A 19,397-nucleotide genomic window follows, 5' to 3' on the forward strand; every position below is an offset into this window, starting at 1 on the left:
ATAAAAAGTCAAATCTAGTTGATTTTCTCTTGCAGACCAAATTTAAATTATATTTTACAAAAGCAGTGGTAGTCTAACACAACAAGTCAAGTCATTCTGGAAATCTGTCTATGTTTCTGTTATTGACTAGTAGCCCAAAATATGTGAGTGGCCTGTTAGAAGCAAATAGTATTGCAAATCAACTTAAAAATCTATTGATTCCCAAAATAGCATTTATTGTTTATAGGATTGTGGGGCTATTTGATTTATTTCTTCTGATGCTAGTCTTTTTCACTTCAAATTCAGCACATCTAAAATTAAACTAATTATCTTTGCTGCAAAGTATATCCTTCTTCCTTTCTCCTTGTGTTAACTGGCCTCCATTCGTTCAAGGCAAGAACCTGTGAGCCATTCTCAACTTTTACCTCTCTCGCATCTCCATGTATAAGTGTGCACAAAATTCCACTGTTTCTACTCCAGAATACTCTCAAGTTTCTTCCCACTTCTCCAAGTCCTTACTATGGCTACACCTAACATTTCTCACCTAAATTATTGCAGTTGCCTCCCATCTGACCTCCTTGACTCCTATTTTGCCTCTCTTCCATTTTTCATGTTTAGTAAAACTCAATGTGATTATTTTACTCCCACTTTAAAAATCATTTCACATATCCCCAGTGCCTAAGAATAAATACCAAACTTATGGCAGAACAGAAGAAGCCTCCTTGATTTATCCTTGGCCTGCCTAAGTCATCTACTGGGCTTTCCTTCTTTCTTTTACTATCCTCAACCTCTACCCCGTCTTCCAGCCATCCAGACTACTTGGCAGTTCTTTACCAGTGCCTTCTTATTTTTGGCCTTTATGCTTTCATTCAGGCTGTATTCTGTAAAGAGATTGCCCTTCCCTCCATTCTACCTCTTCCCTCCCAGACCACATCTCCCAAGAGTTCTTTACTCTTCTCAAGTTCCACTGTACTTTGTACACATCTTTCTTAAGGTTTTATTACTAGTTATTTATCTGTCTGTCTTTTCTACTAGTTGGCAACTTTTGAAGATGGTGTTCTATGTCTTCCTTATAACTGTTTACCCCCAACCTAAAATAGACCCTGATAAGTAGTGTTTAACTAGAGTTTAATGGATAGGTCTATTTCTTCTTCAATGCTAATATTTTCCAACAGATCACTTTTTCTATAAAATAATTTTGCTACTTATCTTTCTGAGGCATCCTAATAATCTCACCCACCCAGCCATGATTTCTATACTGTTCAATGTAAACATTTTTCAGGGGTAATCTTGAACATTATCTTTCTCTTTATTTTACATAGAATGGAAAAGGGAGCTCAGTATGTTTTTACATTCATTTCTACCTGAAGAAATATTGTACTGTAGGCATTGTTATATAGTATACCCCAGAGGCACTAAAATATTTTGCGAGTATTTGTAGAAAAACTAATTTCTTATAAATATGTTTTGAAAGCATCATCATTTCTAAACTAATAAATTGCAATTAACAATGTATCTGGATAATCTTCTGGTCTATAATAGAAATGTATTTTAAACGTCTAACCTCAGAGATAAATAGGCAGATATGAGAGCTGAGAGCTGGCATACTTTCTAAACTACAGTACTCTTAATTTTAATTACTGTCACTCTCTTCATTTTGTTAAGAATTTATTTTAAAAGTCACATTGTCTGCTCTTCCTGCCTACTTTGTAACATGCAGATATATATAGGTTAAAGGAATACCAATTAAATAAGCTGTCCATTTTTCAGTTTAATAAACTAGCACCAAATGATGATCGTATTATATTAGATTTGATCTAAATGTGTTATTTTGGAAATATAAAGATATGCTTGGATTACAAATGCATAGTGATGCTCACAAAAGCATAGTTGATTTAATAGGTAATTTTTCACAAGGGATCTTCCATTTCAGGGGACTTCATGAAAAAGTTTCCCTGAATGTAGCTATCTAAAATGCATTTAATAAGTTTAAATAATAGTCAAATCAATTTTCTAATAAGTACCATATAAAGGATTTTATTCATAACAAAATAGGAAAATTCAACTGAATATTGTTTTGGCTTCATGTAGTGACATTTTCTAAAACTCTATTAGGCAAACTATTGATATTCACATTTTACTCAAAAGAACTGAAATGAAGGGGAAAACAAAACTTCAGAATGGATTATTTTAATACTGATTTTCCAGCCTTTTGGTCTTAAGACCTTTACAATGAATTGTGTGTTCCTCCTCTAGGGATTCAAGTTCAATTTAACATTGCGTGTCGGGTTCAACAAACATGACTATGCATGACCACAATAGTTAAAGACTAAAGGAGTGGTTCTTTGTAGAATAACAAAAGTATAGCCACATTTTAATAAAATAACTGTTTAGATTAACTTGAGCAATTACATTTCACTGAAAAAAATAAACAAAAATATGATTCACAAGAAATTTTCATTGGACTGTGAATTATATGTCTTTAACAATAATTGAAGGTATAGCTTATAGCTAATGATAGATTAAAGCAGTCAGTAAGAAAACTTTAAGTTGCTCTTTGAGCAGTCAAATTATTTAAATTCTTATGATTTGCTATGCATAGTCAATAAAGGTTAATGGCTATTATAGCAATTATGGTTATACATGTTTTCAAAATGAGTCGATCAGTAAGTATTATAGATTATAATGAAATTTGTTCTCGTTGATTTCTGCATGTATTTTGTATATTAGGAGTTAAGCTGAATATTTAAAATTTGACTAGAGAGTTGAAAACTAAAAATAATCAGATAAAATCTAAGAGCAGTAGAAGATACACAAAGAGAGGTTTCAATCCTAATGAGAACATCTGTTGTCTTTTTTAGTTTACTTCTCTCTGTTATGAAAATGGATGAAAAATTCTTATTGTCCTCAAGTTTTATTGTACCTATAGCTATCATATGCTACTGGCAGCTTAAATTCTGTTAGTTTAACACAATAGCAAAAACCACAAAATTGATGGTTAAAATATGCTGAATTAGGAAAGCTGCACTTCAACCCTTTATTTTTATACTTAAAATCCAACATCATATTGAAAAACAAAAGCTTTTTCTCAAGACTAGCATGCTTTCTTACACAACAAATTATACTATAGGTTCTTACTGTTGATAACATAGATTTAATTAACAAGATGTGTGTGAAATAAACAAAAATTGATTTGTGTGACTTGAGGCATAGTGAATATTTAATAAATTTGGTGTAATGAATATCATTAAGAGAATTAAATGATTTGAAAATAATAGCATTGATACCATAACATGAAGAGGAGTACAAGATATCATTTCACTTTATTCAGCAACAAATTTTAGCTATCAATGTGGGAAAAAAATTGTGTATTGTTTTCTGTGTGAGTAGCCAAATAGGTTAAAAACTGAAAGAATCTATTAAGTTCCTTATATAATATGCAGAATATAAAGTATTATTAATCTTTTCTATTTTTACTTGGTTTCTATAGCAACTTAAAAAATACTCAAGAGAAATTTACCAACATTTGTTTGCATTGTCAGGGAAGAAAAAAGAAGAAAAATAAATCTAAGATATATAGCAATCAGATTTTTTTAAAGATATGTTTTATTTATACATTCTGAATTACAAAAAATATACTATTAAAGCAGGTAAGATCCATAGATTGATGCTAAAATTAGTTGGCAAAAATTTAAGAGAAAAGTAATATTTACAGTCTCAAAATATGCCCCCCAGGGTATTTATTAACTACAAAGGGAAAAAATAACTTTTAGAGTAGAGAAATGCAGAGACACCAACTCAACCAAATCATTCAAGTTAAAATCACCAGTAGTAAGACATAGCAACATTATTTACCCCCAACATAAATGCACTGAGAGGGATGTATCACTTCTGTAATATTCTCGCAAAAGTGCATCATTTCGATCATGAGAATATATCAGGCAAACTCAAATTGATGAAAATTATGCAAAATAAGTGATCAGTTCTCTTAAAGTATCAGTGTCCTTGGTCCCCACAAGGGAACTGAGGAGACATAATAACTGGACGAAAAGTGAGATCCTAGATTGGATCCTGGGATAGAATAGGATATTTGTGGAAAAACTGGTAAAATCCAAATAAAGTCTGTATTTCATTAATAGTGTTGAACCAATGTTGCTTTCCTTCGATAATTGTCTTATGATTATATAAGATCTCAATGTTAGAGGAAGTTGAGTGATAAGCATATGGTAATTCTCTTCTACCTTCGCAGTTCTGTAAGTCTAAAATTATTTCCAAATACATATTTTTTAAATCCAAGTCAATCTTATAATGTTGTAAAGATAAAAGTCCATATTCATGTCTTATTAAAATGTATTATAATGGAAAAATATATAGCATTAAAGTTTTAGAAGAGCATTTATAAAGTTTTCATTTGTCTTAATAGAGAAATGATTACTCAGATAATACACAAATGTATTATCTGAGCTTACTACATGATCTTACAGAAAACTTATAGAAATGGCTGATGTCTTCTTGGCTCGAACCAACTTTTAGGAATTGAATAGAGTGAGAAAACACCTGTATTCTTTAGATTTATAATGCAGTGCTCTTGTTAAAATTAATGTTTGCCCTGGATAAATACTCTAAGATAGCATAAGTTAAAAAAAAAATAATTGAATACAGTAAGACAATGCTGACTATAGATACATAAAGTTGTTTTCAAAACTAATTTGTGCAGAACAAAATTATGTGTTAAAAATTCTAGTTCATATTATCTTTCTTATTTGAAATAGCCTTGAAAATTTTGCTAGCAGCAGCCTTTTGGAAGATTGCTGTTCTAAATTGAGGTCTGATTGATTCAGTGTTTTTGTGTAACTATAGGTAAACCAACATACTTCTCTGTAAAATCACTATTTGTGTTTTTCTACCTGTGACTGAGATTACTGTATTAGTTTACTCTGGAAAACTTTGGTGACAAGTTTGATGATGGGTAGGAGATGAAAATTTTAAAAAAATCATTATTAGAAGAAATACTTTATTAGATACTATGTAAATCAAGTGGCATTAAGTATCACCAGAATAATTGTCATGAAATTCGCTATAGCTATGTTGTCTAATTTCTTATTTCTAATTAAGTGATTATTTAATAATTATACTATATCACCAAGTGATAGTAATAAATGGCAATAATGGAAGCATCTTGTAAAATTTAAAATACCATACATAAAAGATAATTTGTGTTTTTATTTTTGATATCGGTATTTATTTCTGTTGTAATGATAATTTTAGAGAGAAATATGATCTGAAATCTTTCAGGAATTTTTCACAGCCTTAAATAAGATAAAGCTCAATTTCCCTAATCTTGCAAAAAATTTCAAATCCCATTGCTACCTCATTTAATAAACATGTGAGTTCCACCTTTTTCCAGATATCGTGACTATCACTGGGATTACAAAGGGCCTAAGACAGGGCTCAGTCTTAGACTGAGCCCTGTCTTTTAGGAGCTCCCAGCTTAAATTACCTAAACTTATTTCTTGATATTTCTCTGGGTGAGCCACTTTTCCAGACCAGCTGGTCTACACTCAGTTTCCTGATGGCCTCTATTCCCTCCCTCCCATATCTCTTGCTTAGATTTCCTTCTCCTCATTGCTTGTGCACCCCATAAGATCACTCACTTGGAGGTCTCGCATCCCCTGACCAGCACAGTCCTGAAAAACTCAGCTTGCACTTCCTGTATTTGACAACACATCTAGGTGTGGATATATCATTCTGGCCTTCCAAGTAGAGTATTGAAAGAGAAGAAGAAAATTGAGATAGACACTGTGCTGACTACCAGGACTAAAATACCATCCAAAATTTTTCACAGTTCCCATTTTTTCTAAAAGGCATCTTCTTACTAAAGGATAAAATGTCATTAGATAAGTATTGTACAGGATTCTTGTTTCACAGCATTTTATTAGGTCAGAGATGATATCAAATATAAAGGTTTTGAACATTTTTTTCTGATAATTGTTATGTAAATAATGACAAAGATGATGATAAATTTTGTGGATGGCACATAACCAACTTTAGAATACGGTTCCATAACTCTGAGAACATTTTAATGTAGTGGAATAGATAAGATATACAGAGATGCAATAATAGCTAGAATATAAGGCTAGCTAGGGATGACACTAGAGACTTATTAGTGTAAGGATAAGAAGGAGTATAGTATTTTAAAGAAGGAAAATATAACTTATAACCAGAGGTAAGAAGAAAAGATTCTCAAAGAAGTTAATATTTGAACTGAGCATTGCAGGATGAATATGAAGGGAAAATTCAGGGCTCAGATTAGATACAGCAGTATCTCAGTGAACTTCTTTTGGTTACCCCATTTATATGACTTTCTATTCTCATTCTTACAAAACAGCAAAGTAAACACCAGCCCTACAAATTTATCAATACTTGCAGAATTTTATTTATCTCATAGTAATTGAAATATTGAAAGAAACGAAACATTTCTCATTCTATGAACATGTATAACCAATATTATGTTCTTCTAATAATTTGAAGCCCTCATTCACCCGGTGCTATCTGTAACACTTTACTAAATGTTAATGGAAGAAGCCCTCTATTATTTTTCTTCTCTGAAGATAGCAATTATGAAATTGTCCCTAATGAATAAGAAACTATGCTGGTAACATGCAATTAAGATGCATCATCAGAAAAAGAAAAGTGTCATTTACCTGACAGAGTTAAATTTCCAGAAAGGAAAGAACTTGTCTTAATTCTTCCTGGATTTTTCTGTATTTCACATTTATAATTATTTTTGTCTTTATAACAGAAGCACATAAATGATTAAAACACCCCAATTGCTCTCCAGTATTTGCTCAAAATAAATGAAATCTTACTTTACTGCAATGACTTTCATTCAAATGATCATAGCCATTTTAAGTGTAAGAGACAAGACAGGAAACAGGCAAAATATCCATTAACAAGTGGATAGATAAATTATGGTATATCCATAACAATGGAATATTACTGAGCAATAAAAAGGAATTTTATTGCGCATAACATGGATAAAACTCAAAATAAATATACCAAGTAACTGTATTAGTGAGGGTCTTCCAGAGGGGAAAAAAAAAATAGCAGAGATGGATACATAAATGATAGATAGATAGATAGATATAAAAGAAGATATATTAAAGGGATTGGCTCACAGAATTATGGATGCTAAGATACACCACTACCTGCCATCCACAAGTTGGAGAACCAGGAACTAGTGGTATAATTCAGTCTGAATCTGAAGACCTGAAAATCAGGAGCTCCAGTGTCTGAGGTCTGAGGATGGAAGATGGAAGTTATAGCTAAAGAAGAAGGAAAGAGAGAGAGAGAAAAAAAAGAGAGAATTCACTCTTCCTCTGCTCTTTTTTTTCCTATTGAAGCCCTCAAAGGATGATGCCCACCCACATTGAAGAGGCTGAATCTTCTTTACTCAGTCTAATTCTCTTCTAGAAAAACCCTCACAGACACACCCAGAAATAATATTTTACCAGTTGTCTGGGCATCTCTTATTTGACACATAAAATTAACCATCACACTGACAAAAGCCAGACACAAAAAGTACATACTATATGTCTCAATTGCATTAAATTCTAGACAATACAAACATATATAGTGATAGAAAGCAAATCAGTGGTTGCATGGTGCCTGGAGGATGGGTAGAAGAGGTTAGAAAGAGTTATGATAAAACTTGCAGATGATGATATATTCACTATCTTAACTATAGTGACAGTTTCATGAATATATGCATATATAAAAACTTATGAAATTATACATTTTAAATATGTTCAGTTTATTGAATTTCATCTGTATCTCATAAAGCTGAAAAGTGTGGTGCACAATTAATTACTGGAAAAGCTGTAAATAGAACCCAGGTCTCTGTCCCTTTTGTACTACTAGGGTATACTGCATGGTCCTGATTTTAAATTATATGATTCAGCCAAATATGGATTTTGAGTTGACTCAGTTCTTAAATATTATTAGAAGGGAGCTCCACTTTGATTATATAAACCTCCAAAAATACAGCAAAATCTACTCCTTTCCTAGATACTGGGTTATTATAGATTGTGACTTTACCAGTATGGGACACAAAATCTTTTACATAATTAGTTGAAGAGAGTACAAAATCTGTACTTCTGAATTTAAGTGGTAGGCATTTTGTTTGTTCAGTTGGTTCTAGCTTATTTGATCAGTTGAGAAAATTGCCAATAGATCAGTTTTTGAAAGAGTAGTCAGGAAATTTGATAAAACATGTTTTTTTCAATAATAATGTAGACAGTTGAGACTTAGCTACACTAAATAAGTTAATTCCAACTGAGATTTAGCAATTAGAAGATTCAGGTTCAATAACAAGATAGAAATCCTTTCTACCTGCCTTCACATCTATTCTAACAAAGTATCTTAAAGTGCGAGAGGTTCCCTCTATATCCCAGATCATGTTTTAAAGTCAGTTTATTAACTAGTATAAACAGTAAATTTACTGAATCTAGTGCATGAAATTAGCATAATAAGTAAAGTCTGACCTTACTGTAGGTCACAAAAATTGTTTAATGTCTTTATTTATATGTGTATGCTGAGAATGAAAGTGTCCTGTGGAGACACTGGTAAGCTGAGATCTATCAAAAAAAAATCATGATTTGTTAAAAGAACAAAGTTAATTATACTTTCAATTTATCACTTTTTTGATTCTGTAAAGGTTAACATAATCTATTTTTTCTCTTCAAAAACTTACATGTGAAAGAACTATTGATTACATAAAAGTTTCCATTTTAAAAACAAGCATCTCTTTGTTTTTCATTAAGAATTATTGTTCTGCACAAAAAGTGATGGCATTAGTTTCTCTTTGTTACAAAACAAGACTGAAACATATCCTACAGCTTCATTTTCTTAAAGAATATCAGCCCTCTTTCCTATTATGTGAACCTAAAGCTTCATCTGTGCTTCAGAGTGAATATCAAAGTATGTGATTTGGTTTCTAAACTCAAGACAGTTTCTGGTTGAGATGAGGTGCCTAGCTTCTCTATGCCCAGACAGTGAAGGACATTGTACAAGGCGAAATTAACTACAGACACTCTCCTGTTAAATCTTCCCGAATAGTCAAAGTGCATTGCCTCTGGTTCCACACAGTAATTCTGGGGCCAAATTGGGGAGGAAAAGGAAGTGCAGTGCCTACTCATCTTTCCCCTCCACACATAGCTTATTATAGAATCTCTTAAGCTTTGAATTGTCAAAAGTTCACTCTAAGCTAGAAATTCGGGATAACTATCTTCTGGATGGCCAATGCAGGTTTCTCTGAAGAGAGAAACATGCCGTTCCTTAGTATTATAATTGTTTTCTTTTCTTTCTTTCTTTTTTATTTTTTTAAGAGAAAGAAGAAGAGACGTGTTATGATTGGAAAATATAAAATGCAAAGGATATTTTCCTTGAATTTCAAGATCCTGTTAACATTTAAATATTACTTAAATAATTGCTTCGTGTAACTATGTTTGTCATCTGTCTGCCATAATAGTTTGTAAGTTCCAAGAGGGTCTTTTTGTTCACCTTTGTATTCCTAGCCTCTAAGCACAGTGCCTGCTTCAATAGTAGGGGATCCTTAAGTATATATATATTTTTTTAATTAAAGAGTGAATTAAATTAATAAGCAAAATGCTTTTTTAGCAGTTAAATAATGGTTTTCCCAAAGATCAATGCCATTGAGACTTTCAGATGCATAGATTCAGAAAGTAGGATTTTGGCTATTGGGAGACAGGCCCTAGATATTTCCAACCAACAACAACGACAAAATAATACAAATATTCTTAAATCTTTAAACTCAGAATTATATTTTGGGATACAGAAAACTCCAGTATGAGAATGAAGTAGTTGATAGAGTGCATATTGTTATAGATTGTGAATTCTGGATTCACAATGTATATATGAATTATGCATATACATTTGAAAATTATAGATTTACTTCTGGAATCCAGAATGAGTTGTGATCACCTATAGTGCACCAGTTGTTACATGTCATAAAAGAAGGCAACTAATTGTGAAATTAGCCTAAGCAAAACATAATTAGAAAGGCAATTCTAAGCCAAGATGCTGCCAAACACATGTATTTTCAGTTTTTTCTCATATCTTATTTATCTAGACTTGACTGTTTATATTGAATTCTGTCACCCTGCAATGTAAAGGCCCCAAAGGGTCAAGGTTGGAATGAACTTTTTTTTTTTCTTTTTTATCAGTTTTCATGGATAGGAGGTCAATGCACTAAAAACAGATGGAGCTGAGCTAATAATTGAATAAAAAGCCAATTCTATAAAGCAGAAAGTTGAGCACAAAGATTCATTTACATGAAAGAACCAGAAATCCTTTGAAAACCCAGGAATCTAAAAGAGAGATGTGAGAACAAGTAGCAGATCTAGGAAGGACCAAGTGATTGTCAAGATTTTTTTTTTTTCTTTTGGAGACAGGAAAAATATGGATGGCATTTCAGTGAGCAAGAATATGTAATGACCAATTTAAGTCAAAAGAGCGTGTTAGCAAGGTTAGCCCTTGGAAACACTGTGAAGGAAATAAAGATGTCTTAGATCTGTCTTCCCCTTCTGACCCCCATCATCTGTATCTTGGTTTATTATCCCTAAGCATCATGTCTCAAGAAGTGGTTTATAGACCAGAATGATCTATCAGAATCACTTGGGCATCCATTAAAAAATGAAGCTTCCCAGATGCCATCCTCAGTCTACTTAATGAGAATGACTGAAAGTGAGGTCTAAGAATCAATGATTTTACAATCTCTAGAAGAGTTGTATCCTCTCTATTGGGAAATCTTGGATCTAAAACTTACATGTTGGTGTCCTCATCTTGCCCCCATCAGCTAAAATTAGGTTGGACCTTACCCTCACATAGAAATTTCTTGCAAAATTTTCATTGCTTCAAAATTCAGAGAATCAAAATTTGCTATTTAATACCCTAAATCCTCCTAATATATTAATTGGAGAAGTAATATGAGAGTAATATGAGTATTTTATAGAAAATATCTGTGGACAGTCCTGTCACTCTCTCTCTCTCTCTCTTTTTTTTTTTTTTCTCATCACTCTCTTGATAGTTTAACCATTCATACTTCTCTTGGCTAGAATTTGAAGACAGGAAAGTGGAACATTGAGTACCTAATGCGGATATGTTTGTAACAAGATGGTTATTTCTGTATGTCTCAAAACACACTGTGTAGGTGGCCACTAACTTTGCCTGTGCAAAGATCTAACCATGAATATAGCAGAGCAGGTGTAGTATTCAAAATACTGAAGGCAAAATAGAACCAGCAGCTTTTCCTTGTAAATGATATGCTTTCCTAACTTGTGCAAACTGTGGTAAGGATATTATGTGTAGTTTATAGCATCGGGAGGAATTTATACATGGCACCCTCAGACTCTTGAAAAATATATGTTATGTACATTATAGTATCAATACTGTCACAAACTGTAGGGAGTGAAAGCCTTAAGGAACAATACAAATAACAATTCAGAGGAATTACAGTGATAGACCAAACAATTCCTTTCTAAGTCTTTGCAAGTCTAAGGAGCCTTCAGGAAGCACTTCATGAATATAATAACAGGTCCGCCTGAGCAGGAGAGGCAGCTACGACAGTTTATATGCCAAGAATTTCACTTTTTAATTAATATAAAAGTATCTGGGAGAGTCTTTAGATGATACCTCAGCATATGGAATGATGCTATTTTTGATCTTAAATGCCTTGAAAAAGTAAAATTATTTCAGAAGGAAGGGAAACCCCTGCTCTGTAGGATCTCATCATTTTATGAAGCCATTCTAGTACTTTCACTCATGTTACTGTACCGTAGTATTTTCCTAATGTGGCTAATAGAAGGCCAAGCCAGCCTCTAGGGCTGTGTGTCTAAACAGCTGATGGGTAATTACTAGGAACCTTTAAGGCACAAGCAAGGAGAAGTGGAGGCTACTGAGAATAAGCTATAGTTGAACAATGTGATAGAGCAAAGCCCTATTTATATTTGCTAAGTGGAGTGAAACTGATTTCCGAAATAGAAAAGAGAAATTCATGCACCTAATTTGCTGCTAGGCTCAGGCAGTCCATCTTAAACTGAGGCTGGGATGAGGAAGCAATCAAGCAAAAAAAAAAAAAAATCAAAAATAGGATCGAAGACATTTTATTGTCAGTTCTTCTGTGCACCTTTTCCTGAACCTACTCTTCCCTGATGGGTTAGGAACCTTCTCTTTGTTATTAAAGAAATCTAAGATGCTTCTGTTCCTGGATTTGTTACTATTTGCTGTTGGAATCTAAGCTAGTCAGTCACCTGACATCTCTAAAACTCAGTTTCTTTATCTGTATAATGTGGATAGTAAAAGTACTAGCATAGATATTGTCAAGAATGATCACTGAACACTTGATAATCACACTCATGATAATGATTTCAAACTGCATAAAGTACCTTGCAATGTAAATTTTAGATGTATGCATAGGCACATAGAGACATACACAATGATTTTTGAACTTTCGAGGTCAGAAACCTTTCTTTCCCAGCCCTAGCTATACTGAGGCATAATTAACAAGTAAAATGGTATATATTTAAGGTATGCAATATGATGATTACACACACACACACACACACACACATTGTGGAATGATTATCACAATCAAATTAATTAACACGTCTATCACCTCACAGTTACCCGTGTGTGTGTGTAGTAAAAATACTTAAGAATGACTCATAGCAAATTTCAAGTATACAATATAGCATTGTTAACTATAATCACCATGCTGTACATTAGATCACCAGAGCTTAATCACCTTATATCTTATCTCTATATATGCAACCCTCGCACTAGTGCCTAGAACATAGTTGAGACATACATTTTTGTTAGATATGCTGATGAATGAACTCCTTGAGGTTTTGGGAGGTTCTGCTCCACTATCTTGGGGGACCTTCAATTCAAGTCAGAAGCAGCCCTCTAGATACATGGCCATGGCCTGTTTCCTGGGGAGCCCAACCACTAGATGTTGACATTGATGTAAACCAGTAGCCTCTCACCTACTTTAACTGTAGTTTACACGTTACTCTTTCATGAGGTCTCTTTACCTCCCCAGATAGGTTTTGATGTTCAAAGTGGGAGAACTTCACCCTCTTAAAAATCCAAACAGGTTGGTGATACTAGGTTATGACCTAGTTGTGTCACTGACTTGCAAAGATATAAGTAGGTCATTTTTACTTTAATCAGTCTCGATATTATACAATGTGGAAATAGAGAAGTATTTGACTTTCCTTCTAGATTTAAAGCTTTTGAGTGAGGGTAGGCAACATGGGAAGTTGTTAAGAGGCCAGACTTTGCAGAAAAACAGCTTTTAAGGTTTTGATCTTAACGCTGCAATTTATTAACTGTGTTATCTTGAATGAATACAACTTTTTTTTTTTAATTTTTTTAATTTTTATTTTTTAGGTGAGGCAACCCTTGGTTGACCTCACAGATTGCAAGGACCTTGTCAGTTTACAATCCCTTATTTTTTTTATTTTTTACGCCTACAGCACCTGTTCTTCCTAGGTGGCCTCCTATCCAAGTACTAACCAGGCCTGACCCTGCTTAGCTTCCGAGATCAGATGGGATCTGGCTTGTCAGGATAACATGACCATAGACTTAAATAAAACTTCTTATTGACTCTCATTCCTTATCTATGAAAGAGAGACAATAGCACCTACAACAAAGAATGTTTGCGATAGTTAAGGAGATGATGTATGCATATTGCTTAGCATAATTCCTGGCAGAGGAAGAGCTACTCTTGACCTTCTGCCTCTCCCAGTGAGTGAAGTGCAGTGGTTAGGAGGCTAAATTCTAAAGTGTAAGGGTTAGGAGGCATTCATTCAGCTAATATATTTGTTGAGCACCCCTTTGTTCTAGGGACTATCCTAGGGACTGAGAAAAATCACTGAACAAAACACAAAAAGTCTAAGTTATGGTGGACCAATTTTAACGATAATTCTATTCTTTAATATAAAGTAAAAGTATACTTCATAGTTTCCATTGCATCTTCAATACTACCAATCTTATTAAAATAGAAACTTAATTTAGGGCGATATCAAAGCAAAATCAAGTATAAACGATGATTATAATTTATTGTAAGGTGTTAATCAAGGCATTGATTAACTTTCAGAGAGAGAAGTCCTGATGTTGATTTTTAAAAGTTGTACATTCAGAAAAACAAAAGAAAAAAATGTGAAAGCCATAATTCATATTGATTGAAGAATAAACCACTAATTTTTCTTCAGAAAACTATAAATGAATATATAATTCATAATATACGAATATATATCCCAAATAAGTTTGCATTTATTGAGGTCTTTTTGGTTTTTAAATTTGAAAAAATGTATGTCTTTTTAAAATTATAAAATCTGTAATCATTTATGTTGCAAAATGATTTTTAAGTAGAATACATTCCATTTATCAAGCTTACCTCCAGACCGTATATTAACGAGCTGCATACACTCAAAAAAGTGATTTTTAAACTTTTTGGATCAAAAATATCTTGCTTTTTTCTTGAAGGACTTTATTATCTGCATCCAAATAAAATGAGTTAGGGAATAAGCCTATCAAATGAACATGCTTTCTGTGCAGGAGAAACTAGATGTATTAAACATAATGAAGCCCTTTGTAATGGGTAAATGTAAAAAGTGTCTAGAAAAATGAAAAATGGATTACTACATCAAAAAGTGTGCATTGGCAAAAGAACAATTGCTTATATATCCATTTACAGTGCAATGGAACCTTGAAGCAATGTGTAATTGATGCATTTAGCATTTGCCTTTTTTAATGGAACCAGAAAGCCATAGCTCATGCCATCTTTTATGTGTGTGACATATAAGTGGTGAGCAAAATGACAGACTGGGAAAGGGCCAAGAATGTTCAAAGTTGACTGGTGAAGAGAGAGACCAGTAATGCTTCTTGCCACCACCCTCTCTAATAAGCCACCTGAGGCTATCTTTTGAGTTTATGGTTCATTCTTTAAAATATCAGTTACTTACCCACAGTATAAAAGACACTATTATAAGTGCTATGCTGTAGTGCATTCTGTCTGAATAGTATGAAATTGTACAGCTTGCTCTCAGGAAACACAGTTCAAAAAAGGAGGAATTGAGCGGCATGTGGATAGTGAGGATATAGAAGGAAGCAGTTTTACTAGTGTGACCAAAGAAGGTGATGTTAGCACTGGACTGGGAATCTGGCACAGTTCCAGAGGTACTGAGGATGGCAGAGAGAGCAGCAGCGAAGTGTCAGGAACAAGAAGCTGAAGGAGCTGTAGAAAGAGCAGGCAAAGAAGCCAGAAGGAATTTCTAAAGAGTCAGTGTTTGTGAATAATGCTGGCAGAATAATTGCCAAAAAATGGAAGTGGAGTACTAAAGTGACATTTATGTCTCAGAAGACATTTGTAGTAAAAATAATTTAGATAAATTTCTTCACAATAATAATTGTCCCACTTCCTCCCCCCCCAACAAATATAAAAACAGTGAATGCATTTCCAGTAAGTTAGGAACTTTGGGTTTATACTTAAAAGATCTATGTTTGTGTCTTAATTTTGGGGCTTTCCAGTTATGTCACATTGGGCCGGTCATTCATTCCTCTGAGGTGAATATACATCCACCTGCTCTTACCTCAGCTAGGGTTGTCTTGAGATTGAATCAAATGGATAAGATGTGAATGCTTTCTGGATGCTGTACAAATGAAGGATTTATATAATAGGATAAAATGAAGTAAACTGGAGATTCAGGCTAAGCACCTGCACATTGAATCAAAACAAAGACAGCAAACAACAGAAATGAAAGAGGCTAAGACTTGCTGAAAGCATATGAATGATATAGTCATTCTTGTCTCTATTCAGAAGCTAATTACACAGGCTAAAAGCCTCTCTTGAAGGTGAAGAAAAAGACTCTTGTCTCCTTGCTAATTTACTGTCACCTGAGATGTGGCTGTAGTTCATTGTGACTATATCAAATAGGAAATCCTATAACATGGTTTACTAGTCCTGGTTATGCCACTTAGGGACTCAGTAAACCCTACAGCCTCTTTCTTTCTCAACTGGCAATAATAATAGCTTGGAGCTGTTGTAAGGGTCAACAGATTATCCTTGTGATTTAAAGGAAGATGGGAATTTCAAGCATAAGAGTTAAAATACATTCAATTTCTTTTCTTTTTTTCTTTTTGAGGGCAGAACGTAGAAGTCTTATCTCATGTCTAGCCTCAGTCCAGACTCAGTTGTAGTCAATAAGAAGCAGAGATACCACTCACCAGAAGGAGAGGAATTACAGTCATCTGACCTTTTATCACAAGAAACAACACTCATTTAAAAACTATCATGAGTGTGTTATCAGTCTAGACCCTGGGGAGGCTACTGAACAGACATATCAAAGATCCCTGTCCTGTGTCAATTGCATTCTTCCACTGTTGGCAGATGGACAACAAATATTAAGCATAAGTAATTATATACCATATTAGAAATTATGTAAGTTCCATGGAGAAAAATAAAGCAGGGCAAGGGGAAGGCAAGGTGTAAGTAATATTGGAAGAAAGATTTGAAGAAGCAAGCCATGCATGTATCTGGGAGAAGAACATACTAGACAGAGGAAAGAATCAGTGAAAGGTGGTGATCTAGGGAATTGTCTGGCTTATTAAAGAGACAACAGGATGGTGATTGTGGCTGGAGCACAATGGGGAGCCTGGAGTGGTATCAAAAATGAGCTTACAGCAAGGTCAGGTTCAGATTGAGTAGAGTTAAAAACCACTGACTTTGGCTCTTATTCTGTGAGAGATGGAAGGACAAGAAAGGGTTCGTTGTTATTTTTTTGTTTCTAAATAATTTTTAAAGAGAAGAAAATGTCTATGTCACATTCAGTGGATAAAGCAAGATATAAAACTAACAAAATATTAATAGTGTTTATTTCTAGGTGGTTGTTGGTAATTTCTCTTTCATTTAATTTCCTTATTTTCCAAAGCATAAAGAAAAGAACAAATGTTCTAGGATAGTCTTATTTTTTTTTAATCAATGAATTAATTTCATTTTCAATGATGGCATCTCTTATAATGAAGATATTTTACTCAAGTGTAGTAAGATAATATTTTGCTGAGAGCTTTTTTTTTTTTTTTAACAAGCTGCTACTTTGCTTGAGTAGCACTTGAGCTTGGGTGGAATGGTAGGGATTGTGTAGGGTAGGTTGTCTGAGTGATTAATGGTGATGATTAGTGTAGCACAGACAGAACTCTTGTCACATCAGTTATGAACAGCCAAGAGAAGCAGTGTAGGATACTGAATATATCTGTTTAACCATGCTTTTCTATACAAAATAGATATTTAGTTAGGTGATAAATTAACTTCACTTTCCACCTGTAAACCTCAGTACAAATGTTTAAATGGAGGAAATCCATAAACATTGGAGAAACTTGATATTTCCAGAACTTTATAAACTCCTGTTTTCTAAATAGTTAATTATCTTGTCTTTGTGACTCTATCACATCATTTTTATGACTTCTGGCTACAGTCGTTTTCGTACAGATTGAGCTGCTACTTAGAATATAGGTGTTACTCTTTTTTATTAATTTATTTTTAAATTATAGTTGACATACAATATTATATTAATTTCAGGTGTATAACATAGTAATTAGACATTTATAGCCTTATGAAGTGATCACCCTGATAAGTATATTACCCACCTGGCACTGTACATAATTATTACATTATTATTGATTATATTTCCTTTGCTGTACTTTCTATCCCCACAACTATTTTTGTAAGTGGCAGTTTAATTGATATCTCTTATGCTTCTAACTCAAAAGACTACTTAATTTCTCATTTGGGTGAGGTGAGGTGGAATTGAGCGAAAAAATGACACACTAGAACTTTAAATTTTTAAAAGAATCACTTTGCTTTCTTGTGGTAGGGTGGGGTAGGGGAAGGGTAGACTCAGGAATACAAGTTTGGGGGTCATTACAGAACTCCAAGAGAGATGCTGGTGACTCAGATGAGAGCAGCACCAGTGGAAATGATGAGAACAGGTTAGGTTCTGGATTTATTTTGATGGTAGAGCTGGCAGATTTGTAATGATTTTACCCAAGCTTTCTGAAGCGTAGAAGTCAATACCTTTTCATTTCTATTTATTGGTAATTAGACTGAAAATGGTTTAAGTTTAATTTCATCACATTTATGTGTCAGTTTACCCTTAAATAATTGCTGGTCTAAGACTTCCTTTTCTTCTTTCTCCTTCCTTATCTGCTTGTCTTGAAAACTTTTCTTTGTATAAACACGCAGTATCAAAAAGAAATTTATACTACTCTAAATCTATTTATACTACTATTTATAATCAATTTATAAATAACCTTTATAATCAAATCTATATCTATCTATCTATGCATCAGCATATTTATGTTGTAGATGATGATGTACCAGCTTTCAAAGTCTTACAGTTCCAGTTCTCTTCTATCTTCTTTCTTTCCCCTGTCTTTATAAAACAAAAACCAACCAAACAAGCGCAGATACTCCCCATTCACAAATATTTTGTTCCCAACAAGATGCCAAGTTGCAGCTCTTAAACTAAATCATACCAGTGAAGATTTTTTTTTAGCAATTAACAATATTGTTCAGTTCAATTTAAATGTTGTTTCTACCATATTAGGCTAAACCGGCTCAGGCTTTATTCATTAGAATTTCTACGAACACATCTTGATAAAAAAGCATGCACTTTCATTCCTAAATTGTAGGCTAGAATTATCTGGATTCCACAAGCAGTGGCCTTGGAACATGGAAAGACTTGTTTGAAGGGTAAGTAAAAATGCATCAAATGAAGTTCTTCTTGAGTCTTTACTAATGCCTAAAAATAGGTTTTTTTTTTTTGTTTGTTTGTTTGTTTTGTTTTCTGAAAGTGAAAAGAGAAGGGAAACAGAAAGAAAAATAAGGAGGGAATAGGGAACTATATATTTTTTCCCAATGCTTGCTACTTTCCAGAAGAAAATATGAATAGACCGATCAGTCCAATTTATCATTTAATTATACTCAGTTCATTGCTTTTCTTAAATTGGCCAAGCCACTGCATGTTAAACAATCCAAGTTTTCCAAATTTTTCTTTTTTACATCGGGATCTGATATGTTTTGCCCAGGTTGCAAAAGACTTTAATTTGTCCTTTTTTGATCTTTTGTCCCTCGCATTGTTCTCCTATTTCCCCATGTTCACTTGGTTGCACACTGTGAAATGGATACTAATTTTTGTTTAAACATCATTTAAACCTTTTTGTGAAGTCCCCCTACTGGCTACTGATTAGATAGGAAGCTGAAAAATCCAGAAAGGAAGAAGGGGAGGAGAAGATAGTGTGGTTTTACTTGTGTGCCCCAGCTTCAGTCATCATGTCAC

General features: G+C 33.5%; 1 protein-coding gene and 1 pseudogene across 13 annotated transcripts in view; one reads left to right on the forward strand and one right to left on the reverse strand.

Moving 5' to 3' along the window:
- The window catches only part of NRXN1 (neurexin 1), a 1,007,449-nt gene that overhangs the window by 339,453 nt on the left and 648,599 nt on the right, over window positions 1-19,397 (forward strand). The window lies entirely within an intron of this gene.
- Window positions 13,527-13,644, reverse strand: LOC120622549 (uncharacterized; annotated as a pseudogene).

Source organism: Pteropus medius, unplaced genomic scaffold (assembly GCF_902729225.1).
Source record: "Pteropus medius unplaced genomic scaffold, Ma_sr-lr_union100, whole genome shotgun sequence".
In the NCBI taxonomy this organism is placed as follows: domain Eukaryota; kingdom Metazoa; phylum Chordata; class Mammalia; order Chiroptera; family Pteropodidae; genus Pteropus; species Pteropus medius.